The sequence below is a fragment of the Lithobates pipiens genome, unplaced genomic scaffold (genome assembly GCF_037356315.1).
Source record: "Lithobates pipiens isolate NorthernLeopardFrog02 unplaced genomic scaffold, aLitPip1_a1.2 Scaffold_18, whole genome shotgun sequence".
NCBI classification, from domain to species: domain Eukaryota; kingdom Metazoa; phylum Chordata; class Amphibia; order Anura; family Ranidae; genus Lithobates; species Lithobates pipiens.
The window spans coordinates 493,864,037-493,879,052 of NW_027507758.1; the positions used below are offsets into that span (position 1 = coordinate 493,864,037).

At 49.4% G+C, this 15,016-nt stretch overlaps 1 protein-coding gene and 1 pseudogene across 2 annotated transcripts in view; one reads left to right on the top strand and one right to left on the bottom strand.

Annotated features, from left to right (window-relative positions):
* LOC143988779 (alpha-1,4-N-acetylglucosaminyltransferase-like) overlaps positions 1–75 on the bottom strand; it is a 172,245-nt pseudogene extending 172,170 nt beyond the window's left edge. The window contains exon 1 of the transcript XR_013276910.1: positions 1–75. This exon is cut by the window's left edge and continues 9 nt beyond it. The product of XR_013276910.1 is annotated as an alpha-1,4-N-acetylglucosaminyltransferase-like (transcript).
* The window catches only part of LOC143988780 (alpha-1,4-N-acetylglucosaminyltransferase-like), a 337,591-nt gene that overhangs the window by 4,511 nt on the left and 318,064 nt on the right, over positions 1–15,016 (top strand). The window lies entirely within an intron of this gene.

The window sequence follows — 15,016 nt, forward strand, 5'->3', positions numbered from 1 at the left end:
AATGTCCTTGTAATTTTCCGTGAACTGAGCTGAAATGTCAAAATATGTTATTGGCTTTCCCAGCTATCTTCTGTGAACTATAAAATATAGTAATAGAAAGGAGGGGAGGAGGTTATCTTTGTTCAAATTAGAAGACCAGTGACAACGCTCCTCCTTCATAGTTACTGTGCAGTGACTAAGCATTGTCACCACAGGATAGAAAGTGTGTAAGATCAACAGGTAAAATAAAGGAACAAAGCCTGAAAAAAATAAACAAATTCAGCCACCACATCAAGGGACTTATAGGCTACAATATGTCACATAGGGATGAGCCGAACACCCCCCGGTTTGGTTCGCACCAGAAATTTAGAACGGACCGCAAATTCGTACAAACGTTAGAACCCCATTGAAGTCTATGGGACTCGAAGGTTCGAAATAAAAAGTGCTAATTTTAATGGCTAATATGCAAGATACTGTCCTAAAAAGGGTTTGGGGACCTGGCTCCTGCCCCAGGGGACATGGGTCAATGTCTAAAATGTTTTTAAAAATGGCCGTTTTGGCGGGAGCACTGGTTTTAATGACGATTAAAGTGAAAGCAAAAAGTGAAATATTCCTTTAAATATCGTGCCTGGGGGGTGTCTATAGTATGCCTGTGAAGTGCCACGTGTTTCCCGTGTTTAGAACAGTCCCTGCACAAAATGACATTTAATGGAAAAAAAAGTCATTTAAAACTGCTTGCGTTTTTAATGTAATATATGATTCCGGCAATATGGATGAAAATCATTGAGAAAAATGGCATGGGTAGCCCCCCCTGCCCATTACCAGCCCCTTTGGGTCTTGTACAGATATTAAGGGGAACTCCGTACCCATATTAAAAAAAGGAAAGACATAGGGCCCCCTGGCCCTATATACTCAGAACAGCAGTATACAGGCGCTGCAAACAAGACAGGGACTGTGTAGATTTGTTGTGTTAAGTAGAATCTGTGTGTAATTTGGAACTGGTAAATTTTTAAAGTGTAGCTCCAGTCAAAAAATCTATTTTTAAGCTTTTTGGAAAACATAGGGAAGGGTTATCACCCCTGTATAATTAGTTTTGCCGTCCGTCTTTTTTCATCTCACTTCCTGTTGTCTCCTTCCATTTGCAAGTAGGAGACGTTTGTAAGTTGGATGTTTGAAAGTAAGGGCCTGCCCTATATGCTCTGCAGAAATGGCGGAACAAGGTGTTGGTGTTGCCACAACATTGTAAGCCCCCAAAGTGACTCTTGGTGGGCACTGGAGCGCCCTGCTGTGAACGATTATATCAAGAATTGTAATTACATGCCATTGTTGAACAGTGGTAGAAAAATTGGGCCTTTGGTGGTTGTGGTACTGGTGCTGGTGCCACAACACTATAAGTCCTCACAGTTACTCTCGGTGGGAACAGGAACGAGCCCTGCTGTGAAATATTATATCAAGAATTGTAATTACATGCCCCTGTTAAACAGGGGCTGAAAAATTGGGCCTTAGGCACTGGTGCTGGTGCCACGACACTGCAATCTCTCCCATATACTCTAGTTGTAGTGCAGGAATGAGCCCTGCTGCAAAGCATTGCATCAAAAATGTTAATTAAACGCCCCTGTTAAACAGGGGCAGAAAAATTGGGCCTTAGGCACTGGTGCTGGTGCCACGACACTACAACCTCTCCCATATACTCTAGTTGTGGTGCAGGAATGAGCCCTGCTGCAAAACATTGCATAAAATATTGTAATTAAACGCCCCTTTTAAACAGGGGCTGAAAAATTGGGCCTTAGCCACTGGTGCTGGAGCCACGACACTGCAACCTCCCCATATACTCTAGTTGTGGTGCAGGAATGAGCCCTGCTGCAAAGCATTGCATCAAAAATTGTAATTAAACGCCCCTGTTAAACAGGGGCAGAAAAATTGGGCCTTAGGCACTGGTGCTGGTGCCACGACACTACAACCTCTCCCATATACTCTAGTTGTGGTGCAGGAATGAGCCCTGCTGCAAAACATTGCATAAAATATTGTAATTAAACGCCCCTGTTAAACAGGGGCTGAAAAATTGGGCCTTAGCCACTGGTGCCACGACACTGCAACCTCCCCATATACTCTAGTTGTGGTGCAGGAACGAGCCCTGCTGCAAAGCATTGCATCAAAAATTTTAATTAAACGCCCCTGTTAAACAGGGGCAGAAAAATTGGGCTGGTGACATCACCCAGAACCAAAAATGTTCTTCCAACATATCAGAGGAGGAGTAAGAGGATAGACAAACAACATAACAGGACAGTCACGCAGCATCAGCATAGGCAGTCTTGAAGGGATGTGATATTTAAAAAAAAAATATTCGGTTACATCAGCTTCAGGTGCTTGGTAGCTGTGGGTGATCCAAGACTGATTCATCTTGATGAAGGTCAGTCGATCAACTGAGTCGGTGGACAGGCACACCCTGTGATCGGTAACAAAGCCACCAGCAGCACTGAAGGTGCGTTCCGAAAAAGAACATTGGATGCAGGACAGGCCAGTAGCTCAATTGCATACTGTGCAAGCTCTGGCCAGTGATCCATCCTCAAGACCCAGTAAGCCAGAGGATTTTCCGTGGGAAAGGTGTCCAAGTCTGACCTTGCCCCTAGGTATTCCTGCACCATGTAAAGCAGACGCTGGCGAGGGTTGCTGGAACCGATCATACCTTGGGGCTGCAGACTAAAAAATTGTCTGAACGCATCGGTCAGACGGCCACCTTCTCCACCGCTCATTCTGACCGATGCCTCAGCAACACGTTGCCCAGGACCAGGAGTTTGTAACCTCCCAGTCTCTGGTAATGCGTTGCACAGACCTTTCTGCAAGGCCTCCCAGAGATGTCTCATCCTCTGCTCCCTCTGCGACGGCAAGATAAGGTCGGCAACCTTACCCTTATACCGTGGATCAAGGAGAGTGGCCAGCCAGTAATGGTCCCTCTCCTTGATCCGAAGAATACTAGCATCCTTCCTCAGGCTTTGCAGGATCAGGGAGGCCATGCAGTGTAGGTTAGCTGAGGCATTCGGTCCGGAGTCCTCTGGGTCACTAGAGGCGATTCAGTTCGCATTGTGCGCTATACAAGTATTTCATTCATTCATTCATTCACTAAGGACAACATGATCTGCAGTTACCTCCTCCCAGCCACGTACAAGTCCACGGGTTTCTTGAGACTGTAAATCATCCCTACAAGACTGCTGCTGATGCTGAGTGCCAGCCTCCACCTCCATGCTGACACAATCATCCTCCTCCTCCTCCTTCTCCTCCTCCTTGTCCTCTTCCTGTGTGATGGGTGGGACAGCAGGAACACTGTCTGGATAAAGGGGGCCTTGAGAGGCAAGGAAGTCCTCCTCTTCCGGCCTCTGTTCTGCCTCAAGTGTCCATTATTCCACACAGCGTATGCTCCAACAGGTGGACAAGAGGTACAGTGTCACTGATGCATGCTCTGTCACTGCTCACCATCCTTGTGGCCTCATCAAACGGTGACAGGACAGTGCATGCATCCCTGATCATGCCCCACTGGCGTGCTCCCCTGACCCTGTCCTGGTGCCGTAGTCGCACAGGTACTCATTGATGGCCCTCTGCTGCATGTGCAGCCGCTGCAGCATAGCCAACGTTGAGTTCCACCTGGTGGGTATGTCAATAATAAGGCGGTTCTTGGGCAGGTTCAACTCCTTTTGGAGCTCAGCCAGCCAAGCACAGGCATTAAATGATGGGCGGAAATGCACACAGACTTTCCTGGCCTGCTTCAGGACATCCTGTAAGCCCAGGTCCCTGCCCAAGAACCGCTGCACCACCAGATTATGGACGTGAGCCACACAGGGCACATGGGTCAGTTGTCCCTGTCGGAGGGCGGAGAGGAGGTTGGTGCCATTGTCGCAAACCACCATTCTTGGCTTAAGCTGGCATGGTGTCAACCACCTCTCGGCCTGCCCCTGCAGAGCTGACAAAATATCTGCCCCAGTGTGGCTCCTGTCCCCCAAACAAACCAGCGCAAGCATGGCATGGCATCGTTTTGCCTGCGTATTTGCGTAGCCCCTGGAACGCCTACGGAGCACCGCTGGTTCTGAGGACAGAGTACTGGAAGAGGCCATGGAGGAAGAAGAAGAGGAGGGGGTGGAGGAGAGAGGTGTGTCACAACCAGTAGAAGCATTTTGGGGGCGTGGTGGAGGAAAAACCTCCAACACTACTGCACCTTGTCCTGCATCCTTCCCAGCTGCCAGAAGAGTGACCCAATGGTTCGTGAAAGACAGGTAACGTCCCTGTCCATGCCTGCTGGACCATGAGTCAGCGGTAATATGCACCTTACCGCTGACCACCCTGTCCAGCGAGGCAAGGACATTGCCTTCCACATGCCGGTAGAGAGCCGGAATCGCCTTCCGTGAGAAAAAGTGGCGTTTGGGGACCTGCCACTGAGGAACCGCACATTGTACAAACTCACGGAAGGGGGCAGAGTCTACCAACTGAAAAGGCAGCAGTTGAAGTGCTAGAAATTTAGCCAAGCTAGCATTCAACCGCTGGGCATGTGGATGGCTGGGAGTGAACTTCTTTCGCCGGTCCAGCAGCTGGGGCAGGGACATTTGCCTGCTATAATCGGACGTGGGTGTACTGCTAGCAGAGTGCCCGGAAGCACTTGGCTGTGACACACCTAATTCTACACCTTCATTCCTCTCAGAGCAGGTTTCAGAGAGGGGGGACAAGACCCCCGAAGTCAGAAGAAGAGGGCGGTGTCGAGGAAGAAAGCCGGACTCCTCTGTTAGTAAAAGAGCTACAAGGTTGGAGATGCCAGCTGATGAGGAGCAAGGAGAGGTCCGCTTTGTTCTTTGGTGTGGGTCTTTAAGGTACGCTTGCCAACGAGCTGCATGGCAGGTCAACATATGTCTGGTCAAGCATGTGGTGCCCAAGCGGCTGATGTTTTGGCCATGCGAGATACACTTGAGACATATGTTGCAAATAGTAGCGGAGCGATCTGATGCACTCGTCTCAAAAAAGGCCCACACCAAAGAACTTTTAGAATAACGCGCAGAGGCAGCGCCCTGCACAGGCGGAGCTCTGCGGTGTGATCCAGTCGGTGTGCTGCCCCTAAGCTGGCCCCCGGAAGGCATCCTGCCTCCTTGGACATGTGCCTCCTCCTCCTCCTCCTCCTCTCTCCTACCAGGCACCCACGTGGAGTCAGTGCCCTCATCATCCCCTCCCTCTTCATCACTGGAGCAAACCTGGCAGTATGCTGCAGCTTGTGGAACATGACTGCCAGATTGCTGTCCTTCTTGAGCATCCCCTCTCTCTGCGCTCACGCTACTGCCTTCCTCTAGCTGAGTATCATCATCAGAGCCTACAAAACACTGGGCATCCTCCTGGAGCATGTACCCAACACTGTGCTCAAAGAGTTCAGGAGACACCTCAGGAGGACGTGATGGGTCTAGGGAAGGAGTCACTGATGATGACATTGAGACGAGGGAAGGCGATGCCTTGGCAGCTACTTTGCTAGTACCCTGAGCCTGGGTGAGAGATGATGAGGAGGATGAAGAGGGCTTGGTCATCCACTCTACCAAGTCTTCAGCATGATGCGGCTCAACACGCCCAGCTGCCGTAAAGAAGGACAAGCGTGTCCCATGGCCACGTGATGATGATGACGATGCACCGCGTCCACAACCAGCACTGCTGTCTCTAGACACAGAGCCTGCATGCCCTCTTTTATTGGCTCGCGTCTGTCTGCCTCTCCTTGTTGGCCTTCCAGACATGGTAATGGCCTGAAGGGAGATGGGAAAACCAGCAATTGGGTAGTGTATATTGTGCTGAAGGCACACAACACCCACTCCTGCAGATGGCAGATGGCTTAATTAGAGAAGAGCTATATAGGTGGATATAATGGTGTATAATGCGGTCAGGGCACGCAGACAACACGCACAATCTCCTACAACTGACTGCAAGCTCTATTACAGAAGAGCAATATAGCTAGCTATATAGGTGGATATAACAGTGTATACTGCGGTCAAGGCACGCAGACAACAGGCACAATCTCCTACAACTGACTGCAAGCTCTATTACAGAAGAGCAATATAGCTAGCTATATAGGTGGATATAACGGTGTATACTGCGGTCAGGGCACGCAGACAACAGGCACAATCTCCTACAACTGACTGCAAGCTCTATTACAAAAGAGCAATATAGCTAGCTATATAGGTGGATATAACAGTGTATACTGTGGTCAGGGCACGCAGACAACAGGCACAATTTCCTACAACTGACTGCAAGCTCTATTACAAAAGAGCAATATAGCTAGCTATATAGGTGGATATAACGGTGTATACTGCGGTCAGGGCACGCAGACAACAGGCACAATCTCCTACAACTGACTGCAAGCTCTATTAAAAAAGAGCAATAAAGGTAGCTATATAGGTGAATATAATGGTGTATACTGCGGTCAGGGTACGCACACAACACCCACTACAGAAGAGCAAGAGCGCAAAATCGGCCGATAACGAATGGTGTATACTGTGTTGAAGGTACACAGAGAACACCCACTAACTCCTACAGATGCCAACACACTACCCAAGGCCGCCGCGCTGGTGGCCTTATATAGTGTGGGGCGTGTACTACACAGCCTGAGCTATGATTGGCCACAGGCATCCTGCCTGTGGCCGATCATGGCTCTCCTCGCTGTCGGCACTGTGATTGGCCAAGCATGCGGGGTCACAGTTCATGCTTGGACACTCATGAGCCAGCAATGCACTGCGATGGCGCAGTGCATTGTGGGTCGTGAGTGTTACACGAATTTGGCGCGAACGGCCCATAACGTTCGGTATTTGCCGAACGTGCGAACAGCCGATGTTCGAGTCGAACGTATGTTTGACTCGAACATGAAGCTCATCCCTAAATGTCACATATGGGTTTTTGGGATTCAATATGCTTTATTGTCAGCAAGAGGTTGATGGCATTGTAAGGATTGTTAGTTTGTTTTCTTTATTTTAAGTGAATTGATATTTAGATACAAAATACAGCAACATTTGTTAACCACTACAATATATAGCACTTTCGCCCCCCTCCTTCCCAGCCCAATTTTCAGCTTTCAGCACTCTCACACTTTCAATGACAATTGCGCGGTCCTGCTACACTTTATCCAAATGAAATTTTTATCATTTTGTTCGCACAAATAGAGCTTCATTTTGGTGGTATTTATTCACTACTCTGTTTTAGATTTTTTGCAATACAAGCGAAAAAAGAGCAAAAATTTTGAAAAAAAAAATATTTTCTTCTTTCTATTTTAAAAGGAATCCAATAAAATTGAATTTTGTCATCAATTTAAGCCAAAATGTATTCTGCTACATGTTTTTGGCAAAAAAAATTCCGCTAAGTGTATAATAATTTGTTTGTGTGATCACGGACATATGTACGCAAATGATCATGTACAGATGTGTGCAGGTGATCACAGACATATGTGTGCAGATAATCATTGGGACATGTGATTTTAGTGGGACATATGTGGGGGACATGTGTTTTTATTATTTGGGGACATGTGTTTTTATTATTTGGGGACATGTGTGTTTTGGGGACATGTGTGTTTACACTAGACTGGTGATCAGTGAGTAAAAAGCTGTAAAAAACAGCTCATACTCACGGATCACCAACCGGCTGCAGTGATCTGCTCTCCTCTCCTTATTGACGACTTCCGTGTGAAGAGAGGAGAGCCGATTGCCTTGGCTGTGATTGGACAGGTCCGTCATGTGATCAGGAGGGCCAATCACAGAGCCCTCCTGCCGATCCGAGATGCGCCGTGTCCGGGTGACACGAGTGCATCGGGATCGCGCCACTGCATGGGCACGCACGCACACGATCCCCCTCCTTCTGAAGGACGTTCCTGAACGTCCAGTCCGAAGGAGAGAGCTCCCACCCGGCCGTATATATATACATTGGCCGGGTGGGAAGTACTTAAAATAAAATGCTTTTAGTAAATTCAGCTGATTCACACAATAAACACTTTAACTGAATTATTTATATATTTTTTTATTTAGGGATGAGCTTCATGTTCGAGTCGAACATACGTTCGACTCGAACATCCGCTGTTCGCCCGTTCGGCGAATACCAAACGTTATGGCCCGTTCGCGCCAAATTCGTGTGCCGTTCACGGCCCACAACGCACTGCGCCATCGCAGTGCATTGCTGGCTCATGATTGGCCAAGCATGCACTGTGACCTTGCATGCTTGACCAATCACAGCGCCGGCAGCGAGGAGAGCCATGATTGGCCACAGGCAGGATGCCTGTGGCCAATCATAGCTCAGGCTGTGTAGTACACACCCCACACTATATAAGGCCACCAGCGCGGCGGCCTTGTGTAGTGTGTTGGCGTCTGTAGGAGTTAGTGGGTGTTCTGTGTACCTTCAACACGGTATACACCATTCGTTATCGGCCGATTTTGCATTCTTGCTCTTCTGTAGTGGGTGCTGTCTGCGTGCCCTGACCGCAGTATACACCATTATATCCACCTATATATCTAGCTATAGTGCTCTTTTTTAATAGAGCTTGCAATCAGTTGTAGGAGATTGTACGTGCTGTCTGCGTGCCCTGACCGCAGTATACACCGTTATATCCACATATATAGCTAACTATATTGCTCTTTTTTAATAGAGCTTGCAGTCAGTTGTAGGAGATTGTGCGTGCTGTCTGCATGCCCTGACCGCAGTATACACCATTATATCCACCTATATAGCTAGCTATATTGCTCTTTTTTAATAGAGCTTGCAGTCAGTTGTAGGAGATTGTGCGTGCTGTCTGCGTGCCCTGATAGCAGTATACACCGTTATATCCACCTATATATAGTTAGCTATCTTGCTCTTTTTTAATAGAGCTTGCAGTCAGTTGTAGGAGATTGTGCGTGCTGTCTGCGTGCCCTGACCGCAGTATACACAGTTATATCCACCTATATAGCTAGCTATATCGCTCTTTTTTAATAGAGCTTGCAGTCAGTTGTAGGAGATTATGCGTTCTGTCTGCGTGCCCTGACCGCAGTATACACCATTATATCCACCTATATAGCTAGCTATATTGCTCTTTTTTAAAAGAGCATGCAGTCAGTTGTAGGAGATTGTGTGTGCCCTGACCGCAGTATACACCGTTTTATCCACCTATATAGCTAGCTATCTTGCTCTTTTTTAATAGAGCTTGCAGTTAGTTGTAGGAGATTGTGCATGCTGTCTGCGTGCCCTGGCCACAGTATACACCGTTATATCCACCTATATAGCTAGCTATATTGTTCTTTTTTAATAGAGCTTGCAGTCAGTTGTAGGAGATTATGCGTTCTGTCTGCGTGCCCTGACCGCAGTATACACCATTATATCCACCTATATAGCTAGCTATATTGCTCTTTTTTAAAAGAGCATGCAGTCAGTTGTAGGAGATTGTGTGTGCCCTGACCGCAGTATACACCGTTTTATCCACCTATATAGCTAGCTATCTTGCTCTTTTTTAATAGAGCTTGCAGTTAGTTGTAGGAGATTGTGCATGCTGTCTGCGTGCCCTGGCCACAGTATACACTGTTATATCCACCTATATAGCTAGCTATATTGTTCTTTTTTAATAGAGCTTGCAGTCAGTTGTAGGAGATTGTGGGAGATTGTGCGTGCTGTCTGCGTGCCTTGACCGTAGTATACACCATTATATCCACCTATATAGCTCTTCTCTAATTGAGCCATCTTCCATCTGCAGGAGTTAGTGGGTGTTGTGTGCCTCCAGCATAATATACACTACCCAATTGCTGGTTTTCCCATCTCCCTTCAGGCCATTACCATGTCTGGAAGGCCAACAAGGAGAGGCAGACAGGTGCGAGCCGATAAAAGAGGGCAAGCAGGCTCGGTGTCTAGAGACAACAGTGCTGGTCGTGGATGCGGTGCATCGTCATCATCAGCACGTGGCCATGGGACACGCTTGTCCTTCTTTTCGGCAGCTGGACATGTAGAGCCGCAACATGCCGAAGACTTGGTAGAGTGGATGACCAAGCCCTCTTCATCGTCCTCATCCTCTCTCACCCAGGCTCAGGGTACTAGCAAAGCAGCTGCCAATGCATCGTCTTCCCTCCTCTCAATGTCATCATCAGTGACTCCTTCCCTAGATCCACCACGTCCTCCTGAGGAGTCTCCTGAACTCTTTGAGCACAGTGTTGGGTACATGCTCCAGGAGGATGCCCAGTGTTTTGTAGGCTCTGATGCTGATACTCAGCTAGAGGAAGGCAGTAGCGTGAGTGCAGAGAGAGGGGATGCTCAAGAAGGACAGCAATCTGGCAGTCATGTTCCACAAGCTGCAGCATACTGCCAGGTTTGCTCCAGCGATGAAGAGGGAGGGGATGATGAGGGCACTGACTCCACGTGGGTGCCTGGTAGGAGAGAGGAGGAGGAGGAGGCACATGTCCAAGGAGGCAGGATGCCCTCCGGGGGCCAGCTTAGGGGCAGCACACCGACTGAATCACACCGCAGAGCTCCGCCTGTGCAGGGCGCTGCCTCTGCGTGTTATTCTAAAAGTTCTTTGGTGTGGGCCTTTTTTGAGACGAGTGTATCAGCTCGCACCGCTACTATTTGCAACATATGTCTCAAGCGTATCTCGCATGGCCAAAACATCAGCCGCTTGGGCACCATATGCTTGACCAGACATATGTTGACCTGCCATGCAGCTCGTTGGCAAGCGTACCTCAAAGACCCACACCAAAGAACAAAGCGGACCTCTCCTTGCTCCTCATCAGCTGGCATCTCCAACCCCACTGGACCTTCAGTCCTCTCTGAAACCTGCTCTGAGAGGAATGAAGGTGTAGAATTAGGTGTGTCACAGCCAAGTGCTTCCGGGCACTCTGCTAGCAGTACACCCACGTCCGATTATAGCAGACAAATATCCCTGCCCCAGCTGCTGAACCGTCGAAAGAAGTTCACTCCCAGCCATCCACATGCCCAGCGGTTGAATGCTAGCTTGGCTAAATTGCTAGCACTTCAACTGCTGCCTTTTCAGTTGGTAGACTCGGCCCCCTTCCGTGAGTTTGTACAATGTGCGGTTCCTCAGTGGCAGGACCCTAAACGCCACTTTTTCTCACGGAAGGCGATTCGGGCTCTCTACCGGCATGTGGAAGGCAATGTCCTTGCCTCACTGGACAGGGCGGTCAGCGGTAAGGTGCATATTACCGCTGACTCATGGTCCAGCAGGCATGGACAGGGACGTTACCTGTCTTTCACGGACCATTGGGTCACTCTTCTGGCAGCTGGGAAGGATGAAGGACAAGGTGCAGTAGTGTTGGAGGTTGTTCCGCCACCACGCCTCCAAAATACTACTATTGGTTGTGACACACCTCTCTTCTCCACCCCCTCCTCTTCTTCTTCCTCCATGGCCTCTTCCAGTGCTCTGTCCTCAGAGCCAGCGGGGCTCCGTAGGCGTTTCAGGGGCTACGTAAGTACGCAGGCAAAACGATGCAATGCCGTGCTTGCGCTGGTTTGTTTGGGGGATAGGAGCCACACTGGGGCAGATATTTTGTCAGCTCTGCAGGGGCAGGCCGAGAGGTGGATGACGCCACGCCAGCTTAAGCCAGGAATGGTGGTTTGCGACAATGGCACGAACCTCCTCTCCGCCCTCTGACAGGGACAACTGATCCATGTGCCCTGTGTGGCTCACGTCCTTAACCTGGTGGTGCAGCGGTTCTTGGGCAGGTACCTGGGCTTACAGGATGTCCTGAAGCAGGCCAGGAAAGTCTGTGTGCATTTCCGCTGATCAATTAATGCTTGTGCTCGGCTGGGTGAGCTCCAAAAGGAGTTGAACCTGCCCAAGAACCGCCTTATATGTGACATGCCCACCGGGTGGAACTCAACATTGACCATGCTGCAGCGGCTGCACACGCAGCAGATGGCCATCAATGAGTACCTGTGCGACTACGGCACCAGGACAGGGTCAGGGGAGCTCGGTTTTTTCTCACCACGCCAGTGGGGCATGATCAGGGATGCATGCTCTGTCCTGTCACCGTTTGAGGAGGCCACAAGGATGGTGAGCAGTGACAGTGCATGCATCAGTGACACTGTACCTCTTGTCCACCTCTTGGAGCATACACTGCGTGGAATAATGGACAGGGCACTTGAGGCAGAACAGAGGCCGGAAGAGGAGGACTTCCTTGCCTCTCAAGGCCCCCTTTATCCAGACAGTGTTCCTGCTGTCCCACCCATCACACAGGAAGAGGACGAGGAGGAGGAGGAGGAGGATGATTGTGTCAGCATGGAGGTGGAGGCTGGCACTCAGCATCAGCATCAGCAGCAGTCTTGTAGGGATGATTTACAGTCCCAAGAAACCCGTGGACTTGTACGTGGCTGGGAGGAGGTAGCTGCGGATCATGTTGTCCTTAGTGACCCAGAGGACTCCGGACCGAATGCCTCAGCTAACCTACGCTGCATGGCCTCCCTGATCCTGCAAAGCCTGCGGAAGGATCCTCGTATTCTTCGGATCAAGGAGAGGGACCATTACTGGCTGGCCACTCTCCTTGATCCACGGTACAAGGGTAAGGTTGCCGACCTTATCTTGCCGTCGCAGAGGGAGCAGAGGATGAGACATCTCCGGGAGGCCTTGCAGAAAGGTCTGTGCAACGCGTTCCCAGAGACTGGGAGGTTACAAACTCGTGGTCCTGGACAACGTCTTACTGAGGCATCGGTCAGAAGGAGCGGTGGAGAAGGTGGCCGTCTGACCGATGTGTTCAGACAGTTTTTTAGTCCGCAGCCCCAAGGTATGATAAGTTCCAGCAACCATCGCCAGCGTCTGATTTACATGGTGCAGGAATACCTAGGGGCAAGGTCAGACTTGGACACCTTTCCCACAGAAAATCCTCTGGCTTATTGGGTCTTGAGGATGGATCACTGGCCAGAGCTTGCACAGTATGCAATTGAGCTACTGGCCTGTCCAGCGTTCTTTCGAAACGCACCTTCAGTGCTGCTGGTGGCTTTGTTACCAATCACAGGGTTCGCCTGTCCACCGACTCAGTTGATCGACTGACCTTCATCAAGATGAATCAGTCTTGGATAACCCACAGCTACCAAGCACCTGAAGCTGATGTAACCGAATAATTTTTTTTGAAATATCACATCCCTTCAAGACTGCCTATGATGATGCTGAGTGACTGTCCTGTTATGTTGATTGTCTATCCTCTTCCTCCTCCGCTGATATGTTGGAAGAACATTTTGATGCCACCAGCCCAATTTTTCAGCCCCTGTTTAACAATTAAAAATGTACCAGTTCAAAATTACACACAGATTCTACTTAACACAACAAATCTACACAGTCCCTGTCTTGTTTGCACCGCCTCTATACTGCTGTTCTGAGTATATAGGGCCTGGGGGCCCCACGTCTTTCCTTTTTTAATATGGGTACGGGGTTCCCCTTAATATCCGTACAAGACCCAAAGGGGCTGGTAATGGGCAGGGGGGCTACCCATGCTATTTTTCTCAATGATTTTCATCCATATTGCCGGAACCAGATATTACATTAAAAACGCAAGCAGTTTGAAATGACTTTTTTTCCGTTAAATGTCATTTTGTGCAGGGACTGTTCTAAACACAGGAAACAGGTGGTACTTCACAGGCATACTATAGACACCCCCCAGGCATGATATTTAAATGAATATTTCACTTTTTTTTTCACTTTAATCGTCATTAAAATCAGTGCTCCCGCCAAAACGGCCATTTTTAAAAACATTTTAGGCAATGACCCATGTCCCCTGGGGCAGGAGCCAGGTTCCCAAACCCTTTTTTAGGACAGTATCTTGCATATTAGCCATTAAAATTAGCACTTTTAATTTCGAACGTTCGAGTCCCATAGACTTCAATGGGGTTCTAAAGTTCGCACTAATTTTCGGTCTGTTCGAAAGTTCTGGTGCGAACCGAACCGGGGTGTTCGGCTCATCCCTATTTTTATTGTATACATATTAACAAATAATGCATGGGAATTAATATACTGCATACATTATATATTAATATAATATTTTGGAGAATTCAACTCTTTAGTTTTGGAGTTCATGTTGCAAACCCCCAGCAATTATCTGTTTAATAGCAATAGCAGTAGCAATAACAGTGACTAATCCGTAAGTGCCCGTTCACACTACTCAGGTGACTTATATAGGGACAAGGGGCGGGGTCGCCGGTTGATGTCACATGGGTTGATGTCACATGGTGACATCGTAAGGGGGTGGGGTCACCATGTGACATCAACCGGCGACCACGCCCCTTGTCCCTATATAAGTCAGCGCGCAGCGCGTCCCTGGCATTGCGGCCGGAGAGAGCGTTGAGTCAACATCTCCAGAAGAAGAAGAAGAACAGAAGGCGGCGGCGACAGAAGACCGGGCCACCGCTAGTAAAAGAGCTGGAAGAAGAAGCGGTGGCCCGGCAAGAAGAACCGAAGAGGGGGACAAGACCCCCGAAGTCAGAAGAAGAGGGCGGCGGCGAAGAAGAATGCCGGGCTCCTCCTCTAGCAAAAGAGCTAGCAGAAGATAGCGGAGGAGTCCGGCGAGAAGACCCCCGAAGACGGAAGACCCCCGGAGCTGTGTAATGAACTATTTATCCCTTGTGTTTGTGTTTTTTTGTAAAAATTTTTCACAGGTGAATGGGTAGGGGTACATTGTACCCCATACTCCTTCACATAGGGTGGGGGGCCTGGATCCGGGGGCCCCCTTATTAAAGGGGGCTCCCGGATTCCGATAAGCCCCCCGCCCGCAGACCCCGACAACCAACGGCCAGGGTTGTCGGGAAGAGGCCCTTGTCCTCATCAACATGGGGACAAGGTGCTTTGGGGTGGGGGGGCCTGCAGTCCCCCTTTCCCCAAAGCACCCCCCATGTTGAGGGCACGTGGCCTGGTATGGCTCAGGAGGGGGGTGCTCGCTCGTCCCCACCCCCTTTCCTGACCGGCCGGGCTGCGTGCTCGGATAGGGGTCTGGTATGGATTTTGGGGGGGAACTCACGCCGTTTTTTTCGGCGAAGGGGGTTCCCCTTCAAATCCCTGCTGGACCTAAGGGCCTGGTATGCC